The sequence below is a fragment of the Panicum hallii genome, chromosome 5, assembly GCF_002211085.1.
Source record: "Panicum hallii strain FIL2 chromosome 5, PHallii_v3.1, whole genome shotgun sequence".
Taxonomy (NCBI): domain Eukaryota; kingdom Viridiplantae; phylum Streptophyta; class Magnoliopsida; order Poales; family Poaceae; genus Panicum; species Panicum hallii.
The window spans coordinates 16961231-16983223 of NC_038046.1; positions in this window are offsets into that span (position 1 = coordinate 16961231).

A 21993-nucleotide genomic window follows, 5' to 3' on the forward strand; every position below is an offset into this window, starting at 1 on the left:
TTTCAGTATTCGATTGACTGTTTCCTTCATCATAACATACTTTAAACATATTGATTAGAAAATGAAGGCAAATATAACAAGCCTTCACCGAATATGAATCAGGTGGGCCGAAGAGTAATCGAACAACAAGACTGCGATCATTCAATTTGGATCGAGGCATCTATTCAGGAAATGTAGAATTTAATTCAGACTCGTACTAAACACAACAGTTTAAAAAAAGTAATTCAAATAGTACATTCATATAGTCATAAGAAAATCAAGAATGCAGGTGTGTGCCGCGCTCGTTAGTTTTCTCCAATATCTCATTTTCTTGAGTAGACATGATTGGTAATTGGCACTGGGCACGCGTGGAATTCACTCTCGGAGAGCAAGCAACAAACAGCTCGTCGCGATTGATTTACCTTTGTATATGCACCACCATCCTATTTATGGTCACGGCTCTGTCCGGAATATGGAGCAAACGACCATACAACTTACAACGATCCGTTGAAGCTGCAGACTTTTGGGCTCACGCCAGTGTTGTGTTTGCTTCATGCTTTCGTTGCTTGCGCTCACAATTTCTTCCATGGGAATTGGAATAGCATCCTGGTTGTTATGAGCCACGATGCTTACTAACCAATCAATTTTATGAGGGGAAATTAAATTAGGAAGGAGAACTAGTTTTGCAATAACTTTGTCTACCTCTTGATTGATTGTTTATGTGCACGGTCAGGTTAATGCGCCATGTATGTATACGTTTTTTATGTTGGAATCTCAACGAATAATTGTATATTTGCCACTCCTTCGACCCACCAGCTTGAATTTGACATTGTAAGAGCAAATTGCCTTACAAAATTGGCAGAAAAAGGACTATGAGTCTATGACCCAAATGCTTGTCATCAGTCTGTTCTCCTCTTAAGAATCTTTACATTGGAGGAAAAATGAAATACAAAACACCAAATCACAAATTTACCAAAAAGAGTAGACTATATCCCAAGCTATAATTCTGCCCTCCTGTTATGAGGATGAGTTAGGGTAGAATAGAAACATGCGGTGAGGGAGGAGGGAGGTGCCGGTGAGTGGCATCGCTGCAACCACCACCCGAGCTGGAACCTGGAAGGGACGAGATGGCCGAGAAGGGAGTTGGTGGGACCCGAGCGGTTTATGTGGAAGCTGAAGGGGGAGGCACAGAAGGATGTGTGTGTTTTGCTTAGGCCAGTTGATGGTTCCGCAGTTGGCCTGGTGCAGTAAGAATTTGCGTATCGACATTCTACATTTTCAGCTATAAAAAGTTTGGAAATTGTAAACAAAATTGTATGGAACAATTAAATATCTGTTCATCAATAAAAAATAATGTTGAATATCAAGTAGGAAAACAAGAACGATAAAATAATGTACAACATCGAATCTTTTATGACTGCTTTGTACCTTATATTGGAGTGCAACAAACGCTGAAGTGTCCGCTGAGGAAAAAGTTGATCATTCCATTATGTTTGTATGGATACAAGTCTACAATCTAATTTAAACTTATACAAGTTATAGAACTTCTCAAATGTAGACATACATTTATCTATTCATAAACAAAATAAGAAAGTGGGTACGATCTCGCTCTTAGCCAGTTGAAGTTTTTAGTTTTCTCTAATATATAATCTCAGCTAATTTTGGTCCTTCTTATAAGTAGCTAATTTGGTTGGCGTTTTGATGGCATTGAGAAGTCATTGCAATAGAAAGGAAAGCATGCAACGGTGATTGTCGATGGATTTGTGTTCAAATGTGGACCGCAATGTCCTATTTATAGTCACCGTTCTCAGGTATGGAGCTAACAACCATGCATATCTGCAATGTTCAGATGAAGCTACCGGCTTCTTCTGGCTCAGGACACACTTGTTTTGGTCATACTTTCGTGGTTTCTTTCACAGTTTTGTCACGACAGAGTTATTTTTTTCATGCTTTCATTGCTTCTCTCACAGTTTTATCACTGGGCTTGGAAGATCAACCTGACTGTTGTGAGGTAGTCGCTACTATGCTTACTAGTCAATCAACTTTATTAGAAAAGGTACCTGATTTGTGTCATAAGTTCTTAACAACTGTTTTTACACTTGTATATGTGTAGAATCAGGTTAACTGGCCCATGTACATATGAGTCTAGGGTCTTGGTGATAACTCCATTTGAAACTTAAACGGAGAATTTCATATATATTTGTCACTCGCTTTAATTAAACACAAATTGCAAATTTCGGACTAAACACTGGCTAGGTCTCTAATGTTTGGCATCACTCAGTCCTCCTGTTGAGAATCGTTATCTTGGTGGCAAAAAGTAACTGATAATAATGAAATGGAAAATCATTGTGACGTCCAAGGACAAAACTGCCCATATCCATGTCTATCCTTCCTAACTTCTTAGTCTGAATAATACCATCCCCTCTTCATCGAACTCGATCGCCATCAAGCACACACCCAAGATCCCCAACTCACCCCCTTCCCTCTCAAATCCACAAAATCAGTCATAGTGGGGCGTGATTTGTGGTAGGAAGTCACACTGATGGTGTCCATGCGAGCCTAGTGATGGAAGGTGCCAGAGGTGGATTGCTTGGTTGTAGCTGCTCTAGGCTTGGATTGACTCATTGTGTCTGTACAGACCATCAGCTTTTTTTTTATAGAAGTCCGTTAGTATTCAACATTATAGCTTGATGTTGGGTTGCTAATTTGTGATGAGGACACAAGGTACTTGCACCTGCCTTTTTGATATATGTATTGGAAGGACTAATTGCTATGAAGATTTGGACTCTACTAAAACACATAATATATGACATGGTGTATTGTGTTGTCGATGTATAACCATTATTTGGTTGATGTTCCAAATGAGCTAAGTTAAAACTTTCGCATAAGCAAATCCTGGCCAAACAGTGGTCAAATTCTGTTGTTATCGATAGTTTGCTTAATTCACATTATTAGATGTAGCAAACAAAAGAATCCAATTGTGCAAATATTGGTTCAATCCTGATGGAAATGCTTCAATTAACATGAAGTTTAGGTTAGTGGGCAAGGTTGTACCTTACCGTACGGCAATTAACTTGACTACCTCTCTTTCACTCGGTCATGAAGAAGAGAGATGTGCACACGGAGTGGCACTTTCTGGTCAGTAAAAGGCTGCTGCTTACCAGGATATGTTCTTTCCTTCCACCTACGAGAAAATATGGACACTATTAAATAAAATGAGAGAACATGAGAACACGACTGGCAACCTGGGCACTATTAGATTGGAAAATTTCCTATTTGGTACCACTAAAATTATTAATTCCTTTCTTGACCCTCTAAAAATTATCGTTCCCTGTATGACCACGATTTCAACTTTCATCCCCAATTTGACAAGGGATGAAAATGGTACGGATACTTTCCGACCGCTCGTCCGACCGAGAGGGTCGGATATCAATTCAGATAGTTTTTTGGATATCCAATACAGTTTTGGATATCGGATATTTAAAACGGATATCAAATTCGCCGGATACCGGATATCCGGTATTTTTCTCGTATATATCCGAATATTATCCGAATGTGTATGCGACAAAAGAACAGCCCAGGCAGCCCATGGCCCGACAGGCCCGACTGCGCCCCCCCATCGGCCCACTTGCACGGTCGCACGCACACCCCTCCGCGACCTTTCCCCTTCTTCAGTTCTTCCTTCTTCGCGACTCTTCACCCCTTCTCGCGAGACGCCGCAGGCCGCCGGCCGCCGGCCGGAGCGCGAGTTGGCGAGCTGAGGGGAAGCTGCGCGTGGCCGCGAGAGATCCCATGGCAAGCTTCTATGCGACGAGTGCTGTCCTGGTGGGTCGATTTGGGGGAAGAAGCAGCTAGTACGGGGGACCTCGGATGAGGATGGAGGAGGAGGAGTGGGCCCCATGTAAATAGAAAATGATTTTCTAAAGAGTGACAGCGACTGATGGAGTAGTTGCCATTTTTACTGTCTACAAGAAGCTGAGGTGGCAGTGTTATAGAGAGCAACTGTCGCTAACTGTTACAGGTGCGGCAGCTGCCGTGGGGCTCCCATCTTTCAAACGATAAAACGGTTTTTTCCATTGTATTTAATGGTGGATGAATAGAAAAATAAACGGAGTATTAAATTAGGGATGAAAGTTGAAATCGTGATCATAGAGAACGGAAATTTTCAGAGGATCAAGAAAAAAATCAGTAATTTTAGTGGTATCAATAGAGAATTTTCCGTAGATAAAATGAGATCCAGGAGAACACGATCACGATCAGTGACAACCACTAGTAATATCAGTTGATGGCGGCAAGGAATCAATTTTGTTTCCCAGTCTTACTTATGAACACCATGGTAAGTGGAAGGATTTTGTTACGGTCCTCTAAAGTGACTATGGACCGTTCATTCAGTTACATTTGCAGATTTATTCTCGTAGTAATATGATAAATATATATTTACATAATTTTTTATTTCAGAAAACAGAAAAAATAGGCAAAATATCTTCCGGTTAGATTTACCTACCTTCCGTGATGCCATTAGATGTAACATCACACGCCATGACAATTAAACTAGCGTACATGATCTGCATTCGTACTTAGTTGTAACATTACGTGGCATGGTGCATATCACGTGGATTTTTTTGTAACGTGAGGCATTTGATTTTCTTCCATGACATGTCTAAATTTGTTGAAATGAAAATTATGGGTGTCAGATGTGAAAGAGTACATTGGGTAGATGGAATACGCGATGACTTTCATGAGCTTTGATCATGTAGATATAGGATCGATTGGTGACAAACAGAATTAGTTTAACAGGCTATGCAGGAGAGCATTCAGTCCGCTGCCGCTAGTTTCACAGATCCTAAAAAGAAGGAAAGTAGGCGCCACTCTCATGAGGAACGGCCCGAGATGGCCGGAATTTTTTAATTTCCTGATTATTTAACTATTTTATCTATTCTAAAAGTCAATGGTCGTGATACCTTCTAGGGAGTAATTGGAGTACCGTAGTAAACCCCTAAATGGGATTCGTATTTGTTCCTTTCTGTAATTTTCAATGAGCAAAAATCAATCCAGCATGATTTCTCAGAAGAATTTCTAACAAAGTTTCTAAGGAACTTGAAGAAGAAAAAACATATAGTTGCACCGTGAAGGACGAAATGGAGTATTGAGAAAATGTGTGAGATGGCTGGCAGCTATTTTTCATTAGTCTTGCTTGCTGCGGTCTACACCTTCAAAAGAAAGCAGTTAAATTAAGCGCACGAGCCTGCAGTGTTCGCTGGCGGGGTGTGGTATGGTGGATCACAGAAGAGATCCACACGCATGATCTAGATCGAATGGAGCAAAATCTGGTAAAACCATTGAACAAATCCTTATAACTGATCACCTAAGATCCCAAGACTTCATTATACAATATTTGCCACAACTTACTCAGGTGAAATTTAAATTTTTAGCCAGCTAGTTTATTTTTTGGAGAAACACGACATGATGCTACCTCCAAATTTTGCTATATATGGGCACGTTTCTTTTGACAAGTTTGTTAACACTTTCAAAAAGGAACCTCTCCCAGGATAGTTATGATATTGTGAAAGCAAAATATGAAATTCCGGGCCAAGGAAGCTAAAAGTTACTTAATTCATCCTTTCCTTTGCTCATTTCATATGGACAACAGAGAATGGCCAACGGCGGTAACAGAATATTAGAGGACAACAAATACTTACATGCCTCACAAGTCCATTTCATCTCTTAAACATAAAAATTTGGTTGCATCGTTAACATATCTGTCCTAGATAAATCAGAATGTAAAGCCGATTTAATGATTAATCCATGTTTCGCAAAAGCACCGCGCATACAGATCATAACAACCCTTATGGAACCCAGAAAAAAAAACAACCATTATCTAGCTGCTTTGGATTTGCGTGCCATGTTGACCACATGCTCAAAACGCTGTTCGTCACAGGGAACCCTTAGCACCCCTTGTTGGCTGTAACCAAACTGTTCCTCGGCCATCTCCAGCAACGCAGCCATGCATGGCTCCTGGAGATCCTTGATACGCACCAACACCCTCGTCTCCGCGCCACCTTCGTCGTCGCGAACCAGCACTATGGGGAGGTACCCTTTCGGGATCCTCTGGTCATCACGAATAATAACACCGGGCACACAACTTGGCAAGGCCTTGGCACTCAGCTTTGTTGTCCAAGGGGCCATTTGTTTCTTTGGTATGTGTGTTGTGACTTGTGGATTTGCTTGGTGGATAGGCTCTTTTTTTTTGTTTTTGTTTTTGTTTTTGTGGGGGATGATAGGCTATGAACTTATGACTTGATGATGCTCAAACTTGCTGATGCACAAGAGATGCAATGCACTGGCGGTTTATATAGCGAGGGATCGGAGGTTCAAAGCCAAATTGGACGTTTTCCAGATCAGTTGACAGACGTGACTTGTGTGATAGGCCATGGTGATAGTGACCTGTGCAAACTGACGTCTTGGTCTGTATGTTGTCTACATCTACATCATTAATCAAATCTAGTAATAACAGGCTCCTATATTATAGTGAAAACTCCGTGTTTAGACTAGTAAATGAACTATAGCAATTGCTAGTAAGTTTGTCAAGGGACTAGTCGTCCCGTCCAATTGGCCTGGTCTAGCTAGAATGATATAGCATTGGATTATCTATAATAACAATATCAAATTTTATGAAAAAAATTAAGTGTCTGCTTCATCAAGAAAAACTGTTAAATGCATCGAGTACGAAATAAAAAAAAGAAGACATAAATGGATACTGATCGATTTTTATTGTTTAATTCAGCTTTCATTCTATACTAAATTACATAAAGAAACTCTTAAGCATACATTGAAAACAATAGACCATATTCTATGTTTGGATGGAGGGAGACAAGTTTATAATCTAATTTAGACTTGCAAACTAGAAAGCACTTCTTAACAAAAGATGCCACTGATATAAACAATGAAAATTGGTGGAATCTCAGCCATGCGTGTCCACTTGTTCGTTTCCTCGTCTATTCCTAAACAAAATAAGAAAGCGGGTAGGTTAGTTCTTGCCCTTGTGTGACCTGTGTTAGTTTCCTGCAATAGTTCATTTTAGCTAATTTGGTTGGTGTTTTGATGGCAGTGGGCAAACACTGCAATAGAATGGCCTGGAGAGGTTGCAGCTATTTATAGTCTCCCCCGTCAGAAATGGAGCTAAACCATATGCATCTGAACATTAGGAATGGAGCTGACAACTATTATGATGTATCTTCACAATGTTCAGGTGGAGTTGCCGAGTTTGGGCACACATAGAGTTGTTTCCATTCGTGTATTCGTTGCTTCTTGCACATTTTTTTTTCACTGGAATTGGAAACACGTACCGTACCATCCTGGCTGTTGAGAGGTGGTAGCAGCAAGCTAGCCAATGAACTTTATTAGAAATGATTGGAATTCAAGCACATGGCGAGAGGTAAGGGGTAGAGACCAATGCACCATGTGAGTCTGTCCTGAACGGTTGCCTAGGCTAGTTACGATATCATAGAATCAAAATATAATTTCCTGGCCATAAAGCTAAGAGTTATTCTTTTTGTACAACCTTTGCTTGCTCATTTCATATATATGCATAGCAAAGAATGGCCAATGGCAAGAACAAAGCATTAGAGGACAAACACTTATGTTACATGTCTCATATATATGTCAATTTCATCTCTTAAACATAAAATTTGTGGTAGAATTTAATTAGAATATGATGTACAGATAACACCATTTATCTAGCTACTTTGGATTTGCGTGCCATGTTAACCACATGCTCAAAACGCTGTGCGTCGCAGGGGACCCTCAGCACCCCTTGTTGGCTGTACCCAAACTGTTGCTCGGCCACCTCCAGCAACACGGCCATGCATGGCTCCTGGAGATCCTTGATACGCACCAAAACCCTCGTCTCCGTGCCGCCTTCGTCGTCGCGAACCAGCAGTATGGGGAGGTACCCTTTGGGGATCCTCTTGTCATCACGAGCAACAACACTGGATACACAGCTCCGTGAAACCGTGACACTCGCCTTCTTTGTCCAGGGAGCCATTGCTTATGTACTGTGCTGTAGATTTCCTACTAAGTGGATATAGGTTATGATGACTGTTTCTTTTTGCTGGGGATATAGGCTATGAACTTATGATTTGATGCTCAAACCTGATGATGCACAAGAGATGCCATGCAGATGTTTATATAGTGGTGGAGGTTCAAAGCCAAACGAGACTTTTTCATCAGTAGACAGAAGTGACTTGTGTGATAGGCCAAGGTGATAGTGACCCTGACCCGTGCAATGCATCCTGACAAGTCTCGGTCTGTATATTGTCTGCATCAGTATCATTAATCAAATCTAGTAATTATAGGCTCCTATATTATAGTGAAAACTACGCATTTAGACTTAAAGTACATGTGCTACAACAATTACCAGTAGTCAGTCTGTCAAGGGACCAGTCGTCTGACCATGCACGCGTACGGTGTGTTCTGCTCGGACCAGTTGACGGTCCAATTGGCCTGGTCCAGAAAGAGTTTGCACATCAGTGGTATAAACAATTTTAAAAAAACTGTAGCTTGGATTATCTGTAGTAACAACAACAAATTTTTATATATGAAACAATTAAGTGTCTGCTTCATGAAGAAAAAACTGTTGAATGCATTGAGTAGGAGAAGAAGTCATAATATGCATAGGTGATCGTTCTTTATTGTTTTATTTATCTTTCATTATATATTAAATTATACAAAGAAACTCTGAAGTATACAAGTATACATTGAAAAAATAGACCATCATTCTCTGTTTTGGATTGAGACAAGTTTATAGTTTAATTAAACTTGCACTAGATTAGCACTTCTCAACAAAGATACCAATAATATAAAGAAAAAAAATCTATTAATCTATTCACCCTTTGTCCACCCATGCGTGTCCAACTTGTTGAGTTGCTCATCTATTCCTAATAAACAAAATAATAAAGCGGGAAGGATCTCACCCTCGCGTGTCGAACCTGTTAGTTTCCTGCAATAATATCTCATTTTAGGTAATTTGGTTGCTGTTTTGATGGCAATAATGGCCTGTCATACAAACGTTCTCAATAGCACGGATAGGATGCAGTTATTTATAGTCGCCGCCGTCTGAAATGGAGTTAACAACCATGTACGATCTATGTTCACAATGTACAGGCAGAGCTGCCGACTTTGGGCTCGCAGCGCAGTTGTTTTGAATTCTTCATGGATTCGTTGCTTCTTTCACAAATTGTCACTGGAATTGGAACATCATCCTGGCTGTTGTTGGTAGTAGATAGCTACGATGCTTACTAGCCAATGAACTTTATTAGAAATGATTGGAGCTCAGCGCATGGCGAAAGGTAATTAAGGGGAAGATACTTATCTATACTCCATGTGAGTCTGTCCTGAACAGTTGGCTAGAAGAAGGGAGTTCGTTATTGGACCTCTCTGCTCAAATTCTAGTTGCTTCTGGCTTTTCGTAGTTAGCGTATGAAGATGCTCTCGCAGGCTGATCAATGGAAAATAAATGGTTGGCTTACTGGATGGATGACAAGGTAGGAATGAAAAACGAATAAGTAATAAAATGTTTCTTAAGCTTTTAACAAATTTATTTAATCTTGTATACGTGTACGAGCAGGTTAATTGGCCCATGTATACATGGGCTTCGGTGAGAACTTCAATTGAAACTTTAAGGGAAATTTTCATATTCGTCCTCCTGTTACTAAGAATAGTTATGCTGGATCTGAAAGAGTAACTGATAAAATTAAAAAGAAAACTCATATATTTACCATAACTGAATTAGAAAAAAATAATTTCTTAAGCTCTAGCGGAAATTTTATTGTTATACATGGTCATATTTTTGTCAAACAGCTTCAAAATGGAGTCTCTCCCAGGCCAGTTACAATATATCATAGAAGTAAATATAACTTCCTGGCCAAGAAGCTAAAGAGTTATTCTTTTTGTCAACCTTTACTTGCAAATTTCAAATGCACAACAGGGAACGGCCAATGGCAAGAACAAAACATTGGAGGACAACACTTACGTTACATGTCTCATGTATGTCCATTTCATTTCTTAAAGGTAAAATTTTGTAATAGAGTTTAATGATACTGCTGTACAGATAAGCCATCTATCTAGCTACTTTGGATTTGCGTGCCATGTTAACCACATGGTCAAAACGCTGTGCGTCACAAGGAACCCTCAGCACCCCCCTGTTGGCCGTACCCAAACTGTTCCTCTGCCATCTCCGGCAACGCAGCCATGCATGGCTCCTGGAGATCCTTGATACGCACCAACACCCTAGTCTCCGCACCACCTTCGTCGTCGCGAACCAGCACTATGGGCAGGTACCCTTTCGGGATCCTCTTGTCATCACGAACAACACCGGCACACAACTTGGCAAGGCCTTGGCACTCACCTTCGTTGTCCAAGGGGCCATTGTTTCTTTAGTATGTGTGTCTTGGGATTTGCTTGGTGGATAGGCTATGTTTCTTTTTTTTTTGCGGAGGATAATAGGCTGTGAACTTATGACTTGATGATGCACAGGAGATGCAATGCAGGGGTTCATACAGTGGTGGAGGTTCAAAGCTAAGTGGGACTTTTTCCAGATCAGTAGACAGACGTGACTTGTGTGATAGGCCATGGCGATGGTGACCTGGGCAAATTGACGAGTCTCGGTTGTACATTGTCTTCTTCAACATCATTAATTAAATATTGGTTCCATCTTGATGGAGGTGCTTTAATTAACAGAAAGTTTACGTTAACTGGCAAAGTTGTACCTTAACGCACGGCAATTAACTCGACCATCTATCTCTTCCACTCAAATGGAGAAGAGACAAATGTACACAGGACCTAGCACTTCAATTTTATTAAGTAGAAGGCTGCTGCTACAGGATGGTCACTAGACGTTAAGTTTTGGATTGTTCTATGGACGAATTTGTCAGGAAGTCAATTTTCTTTTGATTCCATCCACTTAAAAGAGAGAACATGCATGAGAGAGAACATGCATGAGAACATAATAATCAGTGGCGCCATTATTATTATTAATAATCATCATCGTCGTCGTCATCATCATCATTGTTTTTGCACTGCCCATTTGCTCAAGCATGCTGGGAAACTGTCAATTTATTCGTTATGCCATCCTGGTCACCAACGTTGCCTTTGAGCAATTAAAACAGCAGGTTACAGCCCTTTTCTTCATGGAAGTCATCAACCTTTTCTCATGGAGTATCTGGACAAAAGGAACAACTTCATTTTCAATGGAATTCAGCCGTCCACCGAGAATATGAAGGCATCTTTCATTCATGAGTTTGCCATGGTTATCCATATGGCAAAACAGAAGTACTTCTCTGACACCAAGATATGGCTGGAGAGTGTATCTTAGCTCTTTTTTCCTTTTGTTCTTCTATGTAACATAAGCGTTGCGAACTTGTTTTCAATATATAACCAGTAGGAGAGCTCCCCCTCTTGTTTCATAAAAAAGAATAATAATATATGTTGATGCACTATATTAGATCATTACAAATGGCCCATCACTGTCGGTTTGAATCGAACCGGCGGTGATAGTCTATCACCGCCGGATCGGTTCGTATTACGAACCGATGGTAATAGGTATCACAGGCATCACCGCTGTTTTGTATTACAGCTCGACAGTGATGCCTGTGATACCCATTATTACACTCACCCTCCTATCTCCCTCTCATTTCTCTGCCCCCGTAACCCTCCCATCTGTTCCCCTCCCCTCCCACACCGTTCCTCTCCCCCACCCCTCTCCTCTCTCCCCGGCACCTCTCCTCTCCCCCGCCGCCCAGCAGCTCCCCTCTGTCCCTCCCTTGGTTAGGGCAGGTTAGGGCGCCGTGCGCATCTACCTCTGCGAGGTGTGACGGCCCTCCCCTCTCCTCCTCTCATTTCCCCTGCCGCCCCTCCCCTTGCCTCCCGTCGCTTTCCCCGCCGCCTCTCCCCTGCCACAGCGGCGCACGGGGACGCATCCGCGGTGGCATATGGGCCCCTCCCTTCCACCCTCTCTCTTGCTTGCTCGCTCGGCCGGCGGATGTGCCGCTCCCCTCGTCCGCTCGCCTCCCCCTCAGCGCCGTGGCGCAGAGCCGCTCATCCCCCATCCACTCACCCCCCCTCCGGTGCAGAGCTGCGGCGCAGAGCCGCTCACCCCCCTCCGGCGTAGAGCCATGACGCAGATCTGCGCGCCACTCTCCGGTGTGGAGCCGCGGCACAGATCAGCGCTCGGGGCAAGGCGGCGGCGCGAGCGCGGAGCAGCACATGGGATAGGGTGGCGGCGCAGAGCGCGGGGTGGCAGCGTGGAGAAGCGGGAAGCGGTGCGAAGCGGCAGCAGACGGCGGCCTGTTTTTTTTTAAAAAAATAGGTATCACCGCCGGTTCGGTCTTGAACCGGCGGTGATGGTCCAACCCATCAGCGTTGACTTAAGTCAACTTAAATTTAATGGGGATCCAAACCGGTGGTGATGAAGCTTAGGAACCAGCGGTGATAGGGCTGTGTGCAGTAGTGATGGTAGTAGGGAAATCAATTTCGTTTTCCCTCTTTAGCAATGAACACAACCACAACAACTGAGTTTTGTATTTATTTTTTATAGTTTTAAATGACAAAATTTATTCAGAATGACTTTACAGAAGAACTTCTGATAAAACTCTAAGGTGCTTCTTCAAAAAATCATATATATGCACCGAGAAGGGAAGAAAAAAAGGAAATACAAAATCTTGGGATAACGTGGGCTTGCAGGTATTTTTCATTAATCCAGCTTGCTGCACCTTCAGAATTGAAAAAATACAGTTGGCTCTATCGTAGGAGTTGGCAATGTTTGCTGGCTAAGGTGTAGTATGGTGGATCACATAAGAGATCCACATGATCTAGATCCAATGGTGCAAAATCTGATAAATCTTTGAAGAAATCCCTATTTCATTTCACTGAGATTCCAAGATGTTTCATTATATATACAAATACATATTTGCCCTAACTGAATCAGAACGAAGAAACTTATTTATTAAGCTCTAGAAGAAATTCCTTGGGCAACTTAGATTCCGGTGGCAAAAGTTCAAGGATTAATTCCAAATTAGCTTCAAAGTGTGCAATCGACATGTTGTACTGAGATTTTAGAGCTAACAGATGTGCTATTGCAGAAAGAGATGAGTGTGTTGTGTTCTCATGGACTGACTGATCAGCACTCTCAACCATCCTATAAAAAGCTCGGGCATACGCTGCTGGCTCCTCATCAATTGGCGGTGGGTGCTCACCAGCTAGTTCAACTAACGTTTCATCCATACGGTTAGTTTCTCCAAATCCCTCACCATGTCCACCTTCAATTGAACTATCAATAAGTCCCTCACCATGTGCTGTCCATGTTCTATAGTCATCGTTAAAACCAAATCTACACAAGTGTATCTCTACTATCAGCCTTTTATTCCTAACATAGTTCCGACATTTAGTGCAAGGACACTTAACTAGATTAGGCATAGAGAAGGCATGATGCAAGAATCTGTTAGTATTTTCAATCCAGTCATTAGAGGGAGCTTGCGTCCGAGACCAACTAGTGTACATCCACTCACGATCTTGCATTATTTTATTCTGATTTAAAAAGATAATATATTTAGAATCATAATAATTTGACCCAAGTATCAACCTATTACAAACAGTATTCAAAGAAATATTCAATTTCCACGATATGCATTCAATGATAGAGCACAACATACAACAATTTCTGAAGAAAATGAATAGGGATTACCTCAGCAGATTGAAGGAAGCTGATGGCTATAGTGTTGGTGTGGTAGAGGGATCGCTGCAGCAGCAAGTCCTCCTCCGCTCTAGCGTCAGCGTCGCGCACTCCTCTCATCCAGCGTCGGCGTCACGCGCTCCTCCGGTCCGGTGTCGGCGTCACGGCTGCTCCGGTGCATCCGGTGGCGCGAGGAACGACGGCGCAGGCAGCTGCAGGTAGTCGCTGGCGGTGGCCTTGGGCGCGGGGTGGGAGCGACGAAGGGGAGCGCAGGCGCGGGTGCTCCGAGGAGAGGCGCAGGAGCGGGGGTGAGGAAGATGAGCACCGCCGGCGGCGGCCGCAGACATGAGTAGGTCAGGCGCGGTGGCCGTGAGCGCGAGGACCCCAGCGTCGTTGAAGGCGGCGGCCGCGAGCGAGATGAGATGCAGAAGGGGGCGGCAGCGGTTTTTTTTATAAAGCGGATGCCTGGTTTGGGAAGTGCGGGGGTGGCTAGAGTTTGGAAAGTGCGGGGGTGGCTAGAGTTTGGATAGTGCACTGGGGAGGTTGAGGCTTTTACCGTCCTTATGGGCCAGCCCACATATTGCTACAGTAGGACTTTTTTTTAGGGAATCGATAGTGGGACCTTGGCCTGCTGGGTGAACACGCGTATGAATGAAGAGGAGCGCAAACCAAAATAACATGGTGCCAAGAATAAAATTCTGGCGCGTAAAAAGATTTGGGGTGCCTAAAACTTTTTTCATGACGGGAACATCTAATTTTCATGATGGTTTGCACAACTACATCACGAAAACAGTAAATTTTCGTGGTGGTGTATGTCGCACCTTCACGAAAATACGATTTCATGACGGGTTTTGAATCACCTAAACGAAAATAATTAATTTTGCGATGGTTTGGTCATGCCTCTCACGAAAATAGGGCACCGTCATGAAATTTCAATTTTCTGGTAGCGTGTTGTTATACATGGTCATATTTCTTTAACAGTTTCAAAATGGAGTCTCTCCCAGGCTAGTTACAATATATCATAGAAGCCAAATATAATGAGGAGGTCTTTTTATGGTGCACTATTAATCTATATTAGTGTTTGCTAGGGACTAGTATATAAACAACATCTGATGGTTTAGACTACTGAAAAGTTCAACAGTAGTATAGGTAGTACATGTGAGTAGTGTAGATAGTACTAGAGTACTACATATGAAAAGAAAAGAACGATGCTCGGGAGGAGCCGAGGGTGGGCTGCAACACGCGAAAGAAACTTGCTCTCAATTATAACTAGATATTAATTACTAAATTACCCTTATTATGAAGGGCTAGGTCTTCTCTATGCTATATACCGCTAAGTGATAGCATTGTGCACCCCAACAAGCCTCAATATAGTTTCCTGGCCAAGAAGCTAAAGAGTTATTCTTTTTGTCAACCTTTACTTGCTCATTTCATATGCACGACAGATCAGAATGGCCAATGGCAAGAATACAAAACATCCGAGGACAACACTTACGTTACATGTCTCATATATGTCCATTTCATCTCGTAAACATAAAATTTGTGGTAGAGTTTAATAATAAGAATTGTGTACAGATACCGCCATTTATCTAGCTACTTTGGATTTGCGTGCCATGTTAACCACATGGTCAAAACGCTGTGCGTCACAGGGGACCCTCAGCACCCCCTGTTGGCCGTACCCAAACTGTTCCTCGGCCATCTCCAGCAACGCAGCCATGCATGGCTCCTGGAGATCCTTGATACGCACCAACACCCTCGTCTCCGCGCCACCTTCGTCGTCGCGAACCAGCACTATGGGGAGGTAGCCTTTCGGGATCCTCTGGTCATCACGAATAATAACACCGGGCACACAACTTGGCAAGGCCTTGGAACTCACCTTCGTTGTCCAAGGGGCCATTTGTTTCTTTGGTATGTGTATTTTGGGATTTGCTTGGTGGATAGGCTATGTGTTTTTTTTTGGCGAATAACAGGCTATGAACTTATGACTTGATGATGCTCAAACTTGATGATGCAGAAGAGATGCAATGCAGGGGTTCATATAGTGGTGGAGGTTCAAAGCTAAGTGGGACTTTTTCCAGATCAGTAGACAGACGTGACTTGTGTGATAGGCCATGGTGATGGTGACCTGTGGAAACTAACGAGTCTCGGCTGTATATTGTCTTCGTCAACATCATTAATTAAGTTTAGTAATGAAAGGCTCCTATATTATAGTAAAAACTAGGGTTTTGTGCCGTGAGGGTTATTTGCGTTTAGACTTGTACATGGGCTAGCAATTGCTAGTCAAGCCTGTCAAGGGACTCAGATTGTCTGACCATGATGGTGTTCTATTTTTTTCACAGAGATATGCTCAATGATCATGTAGCCTTGAATCGAACCAGTACAGTGCACAAACATAAAAATTCTGTTAATTAATAGCTTCATGAGAAAAGGTACTAATTCACACATTGTATTTTAACATTTGGATGTTCGATACATGCTCTTTAGAGAATCTTTCAGACCTTGGTGTGTTTTTTCCCATTTACCGCGTATAATCAAAGGAGGGACTGTGCATAATTATCTCCGGTGAGCTGTGAGCATACTCGCTAGAGAAGCTCAATCTTGAAAAAAAAAAGGAGCATACAAGAATGATTCTCGCTAAGAGTTGTGTCAAAGCGTCTCCATAATTACAAGATTATCATTTTACAGATCAGTTATTAGGATCTAATTTTCCACGTGTTCTACTTACGAAATAATTGTCGAGCGTAGGATCGATCATACAATTTATTTGTGGTATAACATAAGGCAGGTCTATATGTGGTCCAAGATTAGCATGTCGCAGGTTTGAGTATGGACAAAGGTTTCAATCGGGATCAACAGAGACCAATTGAGATTATTTAAGTTGAACATTCCAAAACACAGAGACAACCTGCTGGTCTGATACGTCTGCGTGCTTTCTTTTGGATTGCATTTGTAGAGCTGGGAACTCTCCAGCAATCTTTACCCTGCTTTTTTCCCCTTTACAATAAAAAAAACAGCCAAGCCTTTGGTCTACAAACATTCCCACACACCCTTGGCGTTCTGCCGTGTTGGTCGCTTTGATGAACGTGTACGACGGAAAAAAGGACATACGTACGGTACGCACGTTCTTTGGCATGTTGATGAGTACGTATCGGTCCAGGGCGGATCTAGAAAAACTATACATTGGTGTCATCATGCAATAACTTTGCTACATCCACAGGGTTATCACTCGGCAAAACAGTGCTTGCAAAAGGTATTTGTTCATGGTCATTAGTGTCATGGGACACCAATGGTTGCACTGTGGATCCGCCATGTATGGATCAGTAAAGCGACGCTGCGTAGCAGCTCCAATCACAAATCATTCGTATTGGTGCATTGTACAAACATACCTGGATAGACACAATCCTCCTTGTTTTCTCCCCAACTTAACCCGAGAATTTCAATGCAGGATTTTGCTTTACAGTTTAGTTTTCAAGAGTGACACATCATCTAAAAAATTTAGGTTGATGAATGAAACTGCGGCGGAACCGACCAATGTACACTATTACAAAAATAATTTATAGCAACGCCTTGTTTTTCCAGAGGCGGGTCAAATGGAGTGAGGTTACTGTACCATCCGACCCGCTTCTAGAAAAATACTTTAGGGGCGGATGATGCTACCACCCATCCCTAGAAATGGTGGGTATTTGTAGGGGCGAGTGATAGCATGACCCGCCCCTACAAATGGTTTCATGCAAAAGAATTTACAACTTTTTCATATGATTTCGGATGAAGTTGAACTTTGTATCAAAATTATAGAGGTTGACGTGATCTAAAGTTTTATAATTGATAACATTTTTATTTAAGATCATTTAATAGTCTAAAATATTATTATGAGCTCTCATGTGGCTTTGACTATATAGTATATCATATAACTCAAGTCATACTTTGAGTTTTCCATAATCTTAATCTTTTTATACAGTGAAATATACTTGATATATTTTTTATCTATAGTTCAAAATAATCGTAGTGTAGAAGTTTCACCTTTTTTGATTTGTTTTACTATATGTAAAGATTTAAATGAATTTTTGGAATAAAATAGAAAAATATTTTTAGGGGCGCGGTGGCGTCACCGCCTCTAAAAATGAATTTCTAGGGGCGGATGATGGCATCACCCACCCCTGGAAATTAATTTCAGAGTTAATATAAAAGAATAACGTATACCTGGTTTACGCAAGTATGCATATTTTATCAAAAAAATTGTACCTCTCAGGTGGTGGTGGTGGCTGGTTGGAGAGGATATATTTTTTTCTTTTTTATTTTGCTGTTTCTGATTTTTTTCTGATTTTTTTCCATATTCTGGATATTGATTTGTAGGGGCGGATCATACCCTAACCCGCCCCTACAAATAGCTATTTTTAGCTAGGAGAAACAGGGACGGCTAAGTTGGCCCAGATCCTGATCCTGAAGGACCTTGCCCCCCATCCAGCCGAGTGCCTGTGCGCCGGATGTTTCGCGAAATCGTTCCCTAAAGAATTGGATCCCACTTGGCAGGAAGGTATTTGGGTCTACCTCCGTACTGAGGATGAAATGTGTCAAGTCATATGGTTAGTGTTGTGCTCTATGGTTTGATATATTTATTATTTTTTAAAATATTATTTTGATGGGTTTTGATCATTACCGATGTGTTTTCATTTTCAAAATTACCGTAATACCGATGCTATTTTTATTTCTGATAATATCGTATTGTTTTCATCTCCGATGAAAAAAATATAAAAGTGAAAGTGAAGGAGCCAAGATCTACGAGATACGTTACCATTAGTGGAGGAGGGTCAGGGCGTCAAGTCATTCAGGCACCATGTCGAGAGTAGGGCAGAGCTAGCCAAATTTTTTTGATAAGGAAACTTTATTTAATTTAAGATTTTTACATCGAGTTGATACAAAATTCTCAAACATTCCTGACCTCTACATTACGAGGATACACATAGCCTCTAAAGAAAGCGAAAAAAAATAAACCGAGACCCTAATGACTGTCAATCCGTAGAAATGACCACCACCCATGTGCCTGGGTGAAAAATTCTTTGGCCACCTGAGCCAATTGTTGCGATGCCACTGCAATAAAGTCCTATAAAGCTGGTTTTTATAGTATAATTCATGAATGGAGCCAATAAATAACTGAGAAAATAACCTGCAAAGGAGAAAGGTTAAATTTTCTTTAAAAACAAAATCATTCCTGCAAAACCATAACAACAACAAGTAGTACCCGCTCCTGGCATGACTAGTGATTTCATTTCTTTGCTTATACCCCATAGCCAGTTACCAAACATACGTAATATACTACGAGGCTGTAGAAGAACTGAAGCCACATGTGTGATAGACCATACTGCACGTGCAAAAGATAATAAAAAAAGATGCTGAATCGTCTCGTCCCTAGAGCAAAAGCAACATTTCTTATCACCTTTCCAGTTGTGCTTAATTAGATTTTATTTTGTCAACACCATACCCCTCCGTAAATACCAAAGAAAAATCTTGACTTTTAGGGGAGCTTTTAATTTCCATAGATGTTGATTCAAGTTGGGGACATCACCATGAATCATGGCTAAATAATAAGATTTCACAGAAAACTGCCCAGAAGGGTGGAGATTCCAGTAAAATTCATCTTGTTCTTGGCTCAGCACTATGTTAGCAATACACGAAACTAAATCATTCCATGCTGCTAACTTATTGCCAATAAGATCTCTGCGCCATGATATATTGATAAATAGGGTGCTAAAATTTTTTGCCATTGTGATTTGTTTATGGCGAGCAATGTTATACAAACAAGAATACTGCTTACGCAGCATTGCATTGACCAGCCATTGTCTTCACAGAATCTAATTTGTGATCCATCTTTAACTATAAATGTCCCAAAATGAAAGAAATCTCATTTCACCTTCATCAGACTAGCCCAAAAATGAGAGTCCCCACTTTTAGATTGAACTTGCGATAAAGGTTTACTGTTTATTTATTTATTGCGCAATATCTGCTGCCATGTCTCATCTGTTGTGAGCAGTCTAAACAGCCATTTACTGAGCAAAGCGGTGTTTTTTTATATCAAGATCATGAATTCCTAATCCCCCTTAATTTTTAGGTTGGCACAAAATACTCCATTTAGTAAGACGGTACTTTTGTTTTATGATTGTCACTTTGCCAAAAAAATCTTTTCCAAAAATAATCTAATTTTTTAAGAACACCTCTCAGCATTGCAAAAATGGACATCATATACATGAGTAAGCTACTGAGAACTGTGTTAATCAGTGTCAGCCGCACACCTGTAGATAAATGTTTGCCTTTCCAACTACTCAGACATCTTTCAAAATACTCTTCAACTTGTTTCTAGTCGGCATTTGATAATTTTCTAAAATAAATAGGAATCCCTAAATACTTGAGAGGAAACTCACACTGGCTACATCCAAAGAGCTCTGTATAGCGAGTGGTTGATCTTTTGCCTCACCGAAACAGAATATTTCACTCTTATGAAAATTAATCTTAAGACCCGAGAGTTGCTTAAATGCACAAAGTAATAACTTCATGTTAGACACTTTCTCTAGATCATTTTCCATAAAAAGTATTGTGTCATCTGCATATTGTAGACTAGATAAACCACCATCGACCAAATGTGGTACCACTCCATTTATCTGACCATCATCCCTCGATCTTTTTATGAGGATCGCTAACATATCAGCAACAACGTCAAAAAGTAATGGAGATAAAGGATCCCCTTGTCGAAGGCCTTTTTTCGTTTGGAAATAAGACCCGACATCATCATTTACATTAATTGCAACACTTCCGCCCGAAATGATGGATTCAACACAAGATATTCACTTAGGTGCAAATCCTTTCACTCGTAGTGTCTGCATTAGGAATGGCCATATTATTTTATCATAAGCTTTCTCAAAATCTATCTTCAATATAACCCCGCTTTGCTTCTTCCTATGTAATTCATGCATAGTTTCATGTAAGATGACGACATGCTCTATGATGTTACGTCCTCGCATGAAGGTTATCTGAGTTGGACTTATTAAATGATCCGGTATGGAGTTCATTCTTATGGTGGCCACTTTAGTAAAGATTTTGAAGCTGACATTTGGCAAGCAAATGTTGAATGCGATTTGCTTCTTGGACTTTTGGAAGTAAGATTATGACACCAAAATTCAGGCTAAAGAGTGGTAATACTCCAGCATGAAGATCGTGGAACATTTGCATCAGATCCCCTTTGACGACTTCCCAAAATTTTGATAAACTCAGCAGGGAAGCCATCCGGCCCAGGCGCCTTGTTGTGTTCCATGTCAAAAACTACGTTTCGAACTTCCTCTTCTGTAAAAGGGGCAATCAGGAAATCATTTTCCAGAGTTGTGACCTGAGAAATATCATCCCTTATTGTCTTATCTCGAGTGAAGGAATTTTCCTCAGGTGGTTATGTATGCTTTGAGATTTTCTTGACCCTCAATTTTGTCTTTATCATGATCAAGGGAAAAAATTCTTTTTTCTTATGTTTGCCACATGCCATGCTGTTATATTGCAGCAATGAAATTCTTTCACCTCTATTACAAATTACAAGTCATATTATAGGAGGTGATTGATTGTGTTATGCAAGAGATGTCTAGCTAGTGTTTTATACCGATGAATGAACACTAGCCATATTTAGTATACTGACGCAACCCTAAACCCTAAATCCAATTTCTCTCCCATACCGACGAATGGACATACTCACGATTTGCTCCTATAGGTTGTTAGTTTTGAAACTTTATGTACACTTGCATCAGTATAGCTATTGTTCTATTGTTGTGTCTTCCAAAAATTAGGTTAGAAAATATAATTATGACCATAAAAAGGTAAAAACAAAAGGTTAATAAAAGAGTCAACCAAATCTTAACAATAATGTAATACTAATACTATATTGTGTATATTGATATTTTTCACTTCTGTTTAGGGTCCCGTTTCTTGAAATTTTTTGGGTGGCCCCGTCATCCGCAATCTACTATCCACAATCTATCCAAGAAAGATAAAGTAAAAATAATTTAAAATAAACTAGTCCATCAACCCATGCTCCACCATGGGCTAATAACTTATGTACCATTGGTTCGAATCCTATTTCCTCCTGTAGGCAAAATTTAGGAGAGAAGAACCCTTAGATTGATGGAGTCTGCCATCAGACAGAATAACACTACTTAGTGATTAGGAGCGGAGCACTCTCTTGGTGGCGTCTATAACGAAAAAGACCTTTCCGAACAAGGATCGTCTAGTTCTTGGTCGGTTCTTAGTTTTTGAGC